Here is a 9,823-nt window from a genome sequence, read left to right as displayed (position 1 = left end):
CAAAATCTTTTTCAAAAATCAAATCTTTTTCATTTTTCTTAGTTATTCTCGAAAATTTTAAAAATATTTTTCAAAAATCTTTTTATTCACTTTACATCATAATTTTCGAAAATAATATCAACAATTAATGTTTTGATTCAAAAATTTCAAGTTTGTTACTTGCTTGTTAAGAAAGATTCAAACTTTGAGTTCTAGAATCATATCTTGTGATTTCTTGTGAATCAAGTCATTAATTATGATTTTAAAAATCAAATCTTTTTCAAAACTAATTTCAATCATATCTTTTCAAAAATATCTCCTTATCTTATCTTTTTCAAAATTTGATTTTAAAATATCTTTTCTAACTTCTTATCTTCTTATCTTTCCAAAACTGATTTTCAAATTTGTTTCAACTAACTAACTAACTTTTTGTTTGTTTCTTATCTTTTTCAAAACTACCTAACTAACTCTCTCTCTCTCTCTCTAATTTTTGAAAATATCTCCCTCTTTTTCAAAAATTCTTTTTAATTAACTAATTATTTTAATTTTTGATTTTAATTTTCAAAAAATTACTAACATTTTTCAAAACTATTTTCGAAAAATCACTAACTCTTTTTCAAAAATAATTTTCGAAAATCCTCTCTCTCTCACTCATCTCCTTCTTTTTATTTATTCATCTACTAACACTTCATCTCACCAAAATTCGAACCCCCTCTTCCATCTGTGTTCGAATTTTCTCTTCTTCTTTTCTTCTACTCACACAGGGACCTCTATATTGTGGTAAAAAGGACCCCTATTATTATTATTTTTCTGTCCCTCTTTTTCATATGAGCAGGAGCAAGGACAAGAATATTCTTGTTGAAGCAGATCCAGAACCTGAAAGATCTCTGAAGAGGAAATTAAGAGAAGCTAAATTACAACAATCCAGCAAGCACCTTTCAGAAATTTTCGAACAGGAAGAGGAGATGGCAGCCGGAAATAATAATAATGCAAGGAGGATGCTTGGTGACTTTACTGCACCAAATTCCAATTTACATGGAAGAAGCATCTCCATCCCTACCATTGGAGCAAACAATTTTGAGCTGAAACCTCAACTAGTTTCTCTGATGCAGCAGAATTGCAAGTTTCATGGACTTCCATCTGAAGATCCTTTTCAGTTCTTAACTGAATTCTTGCAGATCTGTGATACTGTTAAGACTAATGGAGTAGATCCTGAAGTCTACAGGCTCATGCTTTTCCCTTTTGCTGTAAGAGACAGAGCTAGAGTATGGTTGGACTCTCAACCTAAGGATAGCCTGAACTCTTGGGATAAGCTGGTCAAGGCTTTCTTAGCTAAGTTCTTTCCTCCTCAAAATCTGAGTAAGCTTAGAGTGGATGTTCAGACCTTCAGACAGAAAGAAGGTGAATCCCTCTATGAAGCTTGGGAGAGATACAAAGGACTGACCAAAAAGTGCCCTTCTGACATGCTTTCAGAATGGACCATCCTGGATATATTCTATGATGGTCTGTCTGAATTAGCTAAGATGTCATTGGACACTTCTGCAGGTGGATCCATTCACCTAAAGAAAATGCCTGCAGAAGCTCAAGAACTCATTGACATGGTTGCTAATAACCAGTTCATGTACACTTCTGAGAGGAATCCTGTGAGTAATGGGACGCCTATGAAGAAGGGAGTTCTTGAAATTGATACTCTGAATGCCATACTGGCTCAGAATAAAATATTGACTCAGCAAGTCAATATGATTTCTCAGAGTCTGAATGGAATGCAAGCTGCATCCAACAGTACTCAAGAGGCATCTTCTGAAGAAGAAGCTTATGATCCTGAGAACCCTGCAATAGCAGAGGTAAATTATATGGGTGAACCTTATGTAAACACCTATAACCCCTCATGGAGAAATCACCCAAATTTCTCATGGAAGGATCAACAAAAGCCTCAACAAGGCTTTAATAATGGTGGAAGAAACATGTTTAACAATAGCAAGCCTTTTCCATCATCCACTCAGCAACAGACAGAGAACTCTGAACAAAATACCTCTAATTTAGCAAACTTAGTCTCTGATCTATCTAAGGCCACTGTGAGTTTCATGAATGAAACAAGGTCCTCCATTAGAAATTTGGAGGCACAAGTGGGCCAGCTGAGTAAAAGGACCACTGAAATCCCTCCTAGTACTCTCCCAAGCAATACAGAAGAAAATCCAAAAAGAGAGTGCAAGGCCATTGAATTGATCACCATGGCCGAACCTGTAAGGGAAGGAGAGGACGTGAATCCCAAGGAGGAAGACCTCCTGGGACGTCCAGTGATCAATAAGGAGCTTCCCTCTGAGGAACCAAAGGAATCTGAGACTCATCTAGAGACTATAGAGATTCCATTAAACCTCCTTATGCCCTTCATGAGCTCTGATGAGTATTCCTCTTCTGAAGAGAATGAGGATGTTACTGAAGAGCAAGTTACCAAGTACCTTGGTGCAATCATGAAGCTGAATGCCAAATTATTTGGTATTGAGACTTGGGAAGATGAACCTCCCTTGTTCACCAATGAACTAAGTGATCTGGATCAACTGACATTGCCTCAGAAGAAACAGGATCCTGGAAAGTTCATAATACCTTGTACCGTAGGCAACATGACCTTTGAAAAGGCTCTACGTGACCTTGGGTCAGGGATAAACCTCATGCCTCTCTCTGTAATAGAGAAACTGGGAATCTATGGGGTGCAAGCTGCAAAAATTTCATTAGAGATGGCAGACAATTCAAGAAAACAGGCTTATGGATAAGTAGAGGACGTGTTAGTAAAGGTTGAAAGCCTTTACATCCCTGCTGATTTCATAGTCTTGGATACTGGAAAGGAAGAGGATGAATCCATCATCCTAGGAAGACCTTTCCTAGCCACAGCAAGAGCTATGATTGATGTGGACAGAGGAGAATTGATCCTTCAAATAAATGAGGACAACCTTGTGTTTACAACTCAAGGATCTCTCTCTGCATCCATGGAGAGGAAGCATAAAGAGCTTCTCTCAAAACAGAGTCAACCAGAGCCCCCACAGTCAAACTCTAAGTTTGGTGTTGGGGAGTTTCAACAAAGCTCTGAACATCTGTGAGGCTCCATGAGAGCCCACTGTCAAGCTATTGACATTAAAGAAGCGCTTGTTGGGAGGCAACCCAATTTTTATTTATCTAATTTTTATTTTCATTATTTTTCATGTTTTATTAGGTTCATGATCATGCGGAGTCAAAAAATAAATATAAAAATTGAAAATGAAATAAAAAACAGTAGAAGAAAAATCATACCCTGGAGGAAGACCTTACTGGCGTTTAAACGCCAGTAAGAAGCATCTGGCTGGCGTTTAATGCCAGAACAGAGCATGGTTCTGGTGCTGAACGCCCAAAATGGGCAGCATCTGGGCGTTTGAATGCCAGAAATGCACCCTGGAGAAGAGCTGGCGCTGAACGCCCAGAACAAGCACCAATCTGGTGCTGAACGCCCAGAGTTGTGTGCAAGGGCATTTTGCATGCCTAATTTGGTGCAAGGTTGTAATTCCTTGAACACCTCAGGATCTGTGGACCCCACAGGATCACCTCAGGATCTGTGGACCCCACAGGATCCCCACCCACCTCACCCTCTCTCTCTCTCCATTCATGGTCATCCCTTCTGTTTTCCATTCACCACCCACATCCATACACACATCCCTCCATCTCCTCCATATCTTCTTCTTCTTCTTCTATTCTTTCTTCTTCTGCTCGAGGGCGAGCAACATTCTAAGTTTGGTGTGGTAAAAGCATAGCTTTTTTTGTTTTTCCATAACCATTAATGGCACATAAGGCTAGAGAAACCTCAAGAAAGAGGAAAGGGAAGGCAATTGCTTCCACCTCTGAGCCATAGGAGATGGAAATATTCATCTCACAAGCCCATCACTAAGAAAAGGATGGAGCAAACAAGAGAGCACATTCATGGATCTCAACAGGCACATGAAGAAGCTCATCATCAAGAAATCCCTGAGATACATCAAGGGATGCACTTTCCTCCACAGAATTTTTGGGAGCAAATTAACACCTCCCTAGGAGAATTAAGTTCCAACATGGGACAACTAAGGGTGAAACATCAAGAGCACTCCATCATCCTTCATAAAATAAGAGAAGATAAAAAAGTAATGAGGGAGGAGCAACAAAGACAAGGAAGAGACATAGAAGAGCTCAAGGACATCATTGGTTCCTCAAGAAGGAAACACCACCATCACTAAGGTGGACTCATTCCTTGTTCTTACATTATCTGTTTTTTGTTTTCTCTATGTTAAGTGCTTATCCATGTTTGTGTCTTCATTACATGATCATTAGTATTTAGTAACTTTGTCTTAAAGTTATGAATGTCCTATGAATCCATCACCTCTCTTAAAAGAAAACTGTTTTAATTCAAAAGAACAAGAAGTACATGAGTTTCGAATTTATCCTTGAACTTAGTTTAATTATATTGATGTGGTGACAATACTTCTTGTTTTCTGAATGAATGCTTGAACAATGCATATGTATTTTGAAGTTGTTGTTTAAGAATGTTAAATATGTTGGCTCTTGAAAGAATGATGACAAGGAGACATGTTATTTGATAATCTGAAAAATCATAAAAATGATTCTTGAAGCAAGAAAAAGCAGCAAAGAACAAAGCTTGCAGAAAAAAAAAGAAAAAAAAATAGGCGGAAAAAAAATGGAAAGAAAAAGCAAGCAGAAAAAGCCAAAAGCTCTTAAAACCAAGAGGCAAGAGCAAAAAGCCAATAACCCTTAAAACCAAAAGGCAAGGGTAAATAAAAAGGATCCCAAGGCTTTGAGCATCAGTGGATAGGAGGGCCTAAAGGAATAAAATCCTGGCCTAAGCGGCTAAACCAAGCTGTCCCTAACCATGTGCTTGTGGCGTGTAGGTGTCAAGTGAAAACTTGAGACTGAGCGGTTAAAGTCAAGGTCCAAAGCAAAAAAAAGAGTATGCTTAAGAACCCTGGACACCTCTAATTGGGGACTTTAGCAAAGCTGAGTCACAATCTGAAAAGGTTCACCCAATTATGTGTCTGTGGCATTTATGTATCTGGTGGTAATACTGGAAAACAAAGTGCTTAGGGCCACGGCCAAGACTCATAAAATAGCTGTGTTCAAGAATCATCATACTGAACTAGGGGAATCAATAACACTATCTGAACTCTGAGTTCCTATAGATGCCAATCATTCTGAACTTCAATGGATAAAGCGAGATGCCAAAACTATTCAAGAGGCAAAAAGCTGCAAGTCCCGCTCATCTGATTGGAGCTATGTTTCATTGATAGTTTGGAGTTTATAGTATATTCTCTTCTTTTTATCCTATTTGATTTTGGCCGAGTTTAGACGACGCAAATGGGCGTTGAACGCCAGTTCTACACTGCTGTCTGGAGTTAAACGCCAGAAACACGTCACAAACCAGAGTTAAATGCCAGAAATACGTCACAAACCAGAGTTGAACGCCAGAAATACGTTACAACCTGGCGTTCAACTCCAGAAAGAGCCTCTGCACGTGTAACATTCAAGCTCAGCCCAAGCACACACCAAGTGGGCTCCGGAAGTAGATTTATGCATCAATTACTTACTCCTGTAAACCCTAGTAGCTAGTTTATTATAAATAGGACTTTTTACTATTGTATTAGACATCCTGGATTGTATTTTTGATCCTGTGATCTCGTTTTGGGGGCTGGCCATTCGGCCATGCCTGGACCTTTCACTTATGTATTTTTTAACGGTAGAGTTTCTACACTCCATAGATTAAGGTGTGGAGCTCTGCTATTCCTCAAAGATTAATGCAAAGTACTACTATTTTTCTATTCAATTCAACTTATTCCGCTTCTAAGATATTCATTCGCACTTCAACATGAATGTGATGAACGTGACAATCATCATCATTCCCTATGAACGCGTGCCTGACAACCACTTCCGTTCTACCTTAGATTGAATGAGTATCTCTTGGATCTCTTAATCAGAATCTTCGTGGTATAAGCTAGATTGATGGTGGCATTCATGAGAGTCTAGAAAGTCTAAACCTTGTCTGTGGTATTCCGAGTAGGACTCTGGGATTGAATGACTGTGACGAACTTCAAACTTGCGATTGCTGGGCGCAGTGATAGACGCAAAAGGAGGGTGAATCCTATTCCAGCATGATCGAGAACCTCAGATGATTAGCCGTGCTGTGACAGAGCATTTGGACCATTTTCACAAGAGGATGGGACGCAGCCATTGACAACGGTGATGCCTCCAGATGATTAGCCATGCAGTGACAGCGCATCGGACCATTTTCCAGAGAGGATCAAAAGTAGCCATTGACAATGGTGATGTCCTTACATAAAGCCAGCCATGGAAAGGAGTAGGATTGATTGGATGAAGACAGCAGGAAAGCAGAGGTTCAGAGGAACGAAAGCATCTCTATGCGCTTATCTGAAATTCTCACCAATGATTTACATAAGTATTTCTATCCTTATTTTATTATTTATTTTCGAAAACTCCATAACTATTTTATATCCGCCTGACTGAGATCTACAAGGTGACCATAGCTTACTTCATACCAACAATCTCCGTGGGATCGACCCTTACTCACGTAAAGTTTATTACTTGGACGACCCAGTGCACTTGCTGGTTAGTTGTATCGAAGTTGTGAATAACAAACGATTTATTAAGACGTGCGTACATAGTTTTTGGCGCCATTGCCTGAGATCACAATTTTGTGCACCATCAAGCCTTGATAGAAGTTTTGGAGTTTGACCCAGTCACTAAACATGTCAGGTGGACATCTTTTCATTAATGCCTTGTATCTTTCCCAGGCTTCATACAGTGACTCCCCTTCCATTTGCCTAAAAGTTTGGACCTCTGTCTTCAACTTGATGATCTTTTGAGGTGGGTAAAACTTGGCTAAAAATCTTCCCACTATATAATTCCAATTGTTGATGCTTTCCTTGGGGAATGACTCTAACCATTGAGTGGCCTTATCCCTCAAAGAGGATGGAAATAGCAACAGCTTGTAGATGTCCGGATGCACTCCATTTGTCTTCACTGTATCACATATCCTCAGAAAAATAGACAAGTGTTAATTTGGGTCTTCAAGAGGTCCCCCTCCATAAGAGCAATTGTTTTGTACCAAAGTGATGAGTTGGGGTTTCAACTCAAAGTTGTTGGCATGGACATTTGGGGTGACTATGCTGCTTCCACAATGCCTTGGATCAGGAATGGTGTATGAGGCCAACACCCTTCTAGGTGGTCCATTATTGTTAGCAACCCCCTCAGCAGGGTTATGTGAGTTGCCCTCCATGACTTGGTCTTCCCCTTCTGAATCCTCTTCACCAATTATCCCTTTTTCCCTTGCTTCTCTTCTTAACCTTCGGAGGGTTCTCTCGTCTTCAGGATCAAATCTCCTTGCCTTTGACATACTGACGATCAGAATTTTTGCCAGTAAAGAATATCATAAAAACAGTCGCATTGTAGATATAGTTTCTAAACCAACAAAAATCCCTTTCGTGCAAACGTTTTGGTTGTCACAAGTAACAAACCCCTTAAAAATTTATAACCGAAGTATTCAAACCTCGGGTCGTCTTCTCAAGGAACTGCAAGGAATTATGTTCTTATTATTGGCTATGGAGATTGCAAATTGGGGTTTCGAGAATGGGGAACAAGTAATTTAATGGCGAGTAAATTAAATGGCAATTGAAATAAATAAATGACTGTAAAGCAAACTTTTTGCAAGGTATGAGAAATTGGAAGTCCAGACTTAGTTATCCTTATCAATAACAATGAAAGTTGAATCTTAATTCCACTTAGTTAACCTTTACTAAAGTAAAGGAAAGTCAAGGGACTAATTAGTTTGATCTTCGAATCCTATTTATTTCCTAAGAAAAGATTGGGATTATTGAAGTTCAATTCAATTGGCAAGATAACAGTTATCAATTATGCTGTTGAATTGGATAACTCCTGAGTTACTGATTTCTTAACCAAAACCAATAGGGGAAAAGTAAATCTACTGGAATAAAGATTTCTTCAGAGTAAAAGCAATAATAGCATAAATGAGAGAAAGCAATATTAAACTGGAATACCTCAAATAACATTAATTCAAATAATCTAGAACATAGAAGAATTCATAAATCAAATTGCAAAAGTAAATAATCAACTAAAGTAAAGGAACATTAAACCTGGGATTGAGAGTCACTCCTAAAACTAAGAGAAGTCCTAAATCCTAAGAGAGAGAGAGGGGAAAACCTCTCTCAAAACTAAATCTAAATCATGGAAAGTAAAAATTGGCGAACTCTCCCAGAATGGATGCATTCCCTCACTTCATAACCTCTGATCTATGCCTTTTGGACTTGGATTTGGGCCAAAAAGGGCTTCAGAAATCGCTGGGAGCGTTTTCTGCAATTTTTGGTGCGTGGCCTCTGTCACGCGTCCGCGTGGGTCACGCGGTTGCGTCATTCGGAGCTTTTCCTTGCCACGCGATCGCGTCAGTCATGCAGCCGCGTCAGTCATGCGGCCGCGTCACTACTGATTCACGCTTGGCACGCGATCGCGTCGTCCATGCGATCGCGTGGATGCCAGTTTCTTCAGAACTCCGTTTTGTGCTTTCCTTCCATTTTTGTATGTTTTCTTTCCATTCTTTGAGTCATTCCTGCCTTAGAAGATCTGAAACTACTCAACACACTAATCACGACATCGAATGGAAATAAAGGTAATTAAAATAATTAATTTTAAAGCATAGGAAACATGTTTTTCACATACATCACATAATAAGGAAGGGAAAGTAAAACCATGCAATTAACATGAATAAGTGGGTGAAGGATTGAATAAATCACTCAAACTAAGCACAAAATATATCATAAAATATGGGTTTATCAACCTCCCCACACTTAAACAATAGCATGTCCTCATGCTAAATCCAAGGTAATAAGTAAGGTTAAAGTGATGGAATGTCATGCAATACAATCTAATCTAAATGCAACTACCTAAATGCAACATGCAATTCTAATTTATTCACTCATATATAAAGCTTACAGGTAGTTAAATTAATTCACATTCTCAAGGAGTCATATATGTATATATAGCCAAGCCTTAGATAATCAATAAGCACTTTTACAATTGAGATGGGAGAAAAAGCATTTTGTGAACTTGCAAGACAATTAGATAATTCAAACAGAGATAAATGTTAATGAGCTATTGAACCCTCATTGGATTTGTGTTTACTCTCTAGTCACTCAGTGTTTATTGGGTTAATCACTCTATTCCTCTTTTTATTCTTCCTTTCTATAATTTTGTTCTTCATCTAACCAATCAATAATTATAGAATACAGTCATACCAAAAATCATGAGGTCTTTAATTAAGGTTGTAATGGGGCCAAGGTAAAGGTAGGGATATATGTATAAGGCTAAGTGAGCTAATAAGTGAATCCTTAATTAGACTAAGATCTCACCTAACATACATACTTAGTAAAACAAAACTTCTTTACCTATTTTTCCATATTTTTCCACTTGATGTTACATGCTCATGTTTCAATTTTTATTTTTATCCCATGTGCATTGCTTTTATTTTGCATTTGGGGAATTCTTTTGTATCCCCTTTATTAAATACTGAAAAATAACCTTTTTTTTAATACACATGGTAATTTAATCACTTTGATTTCTCATGAGCATGCTTCCCAAAATTTCTTATTTTGAGTTATTTTTATTCTTTTCAACTCTTCTACCTTTTGTTTTTATTATCCATGTTCCCAATAGGTTTCCCACATTTTAAACTATTCATAATTTTCTATCTTAAGCTAGCCAAGGATTCAACTTGGGATTTTATTTTGTTTTTCTGCTTAAGGCTAGT

The 9,823-nt window shown here is 38.2% G+C and overlaps 1 non-coding gene across 1 annotated transcript; it reads right to left on the bottom strand.

The window, feature by feature from the left end:
- Positions 1-1,340: 1,340 nt before the first annotated feature.
- On the bottom strand, positions 1,341-1,448 carry LOC148550539 (small nucleolar RNA R71). The gene has a single exon (XR_015892660.1). It is a non-coding gene; the product is annotated as a small nucleolar RNA R71 (small nucleolar RNA).
- Between the last annotated feature and the right edge of the window lie 8,375 nt (positions 1,449-9,823).

This window comes from Arachis ipaensis, chromosome B7 (genome assembly GCF_059453495.1).
Source record: "Arachis ipaensis isolate K30076 ecotype BB chromosome B7, ASM5945349v1, whole genome shotgun sequence".
Lineage (NCBI taxonomy): Eukaryota > Viridiplantae > Streptophyta > Magnoliopsida > Fabales > Fabaceae > Arachis > Arachis ipaensis.
This window is presented reverse-complemented; position numbering and strand designations above follow the sequence as displayed.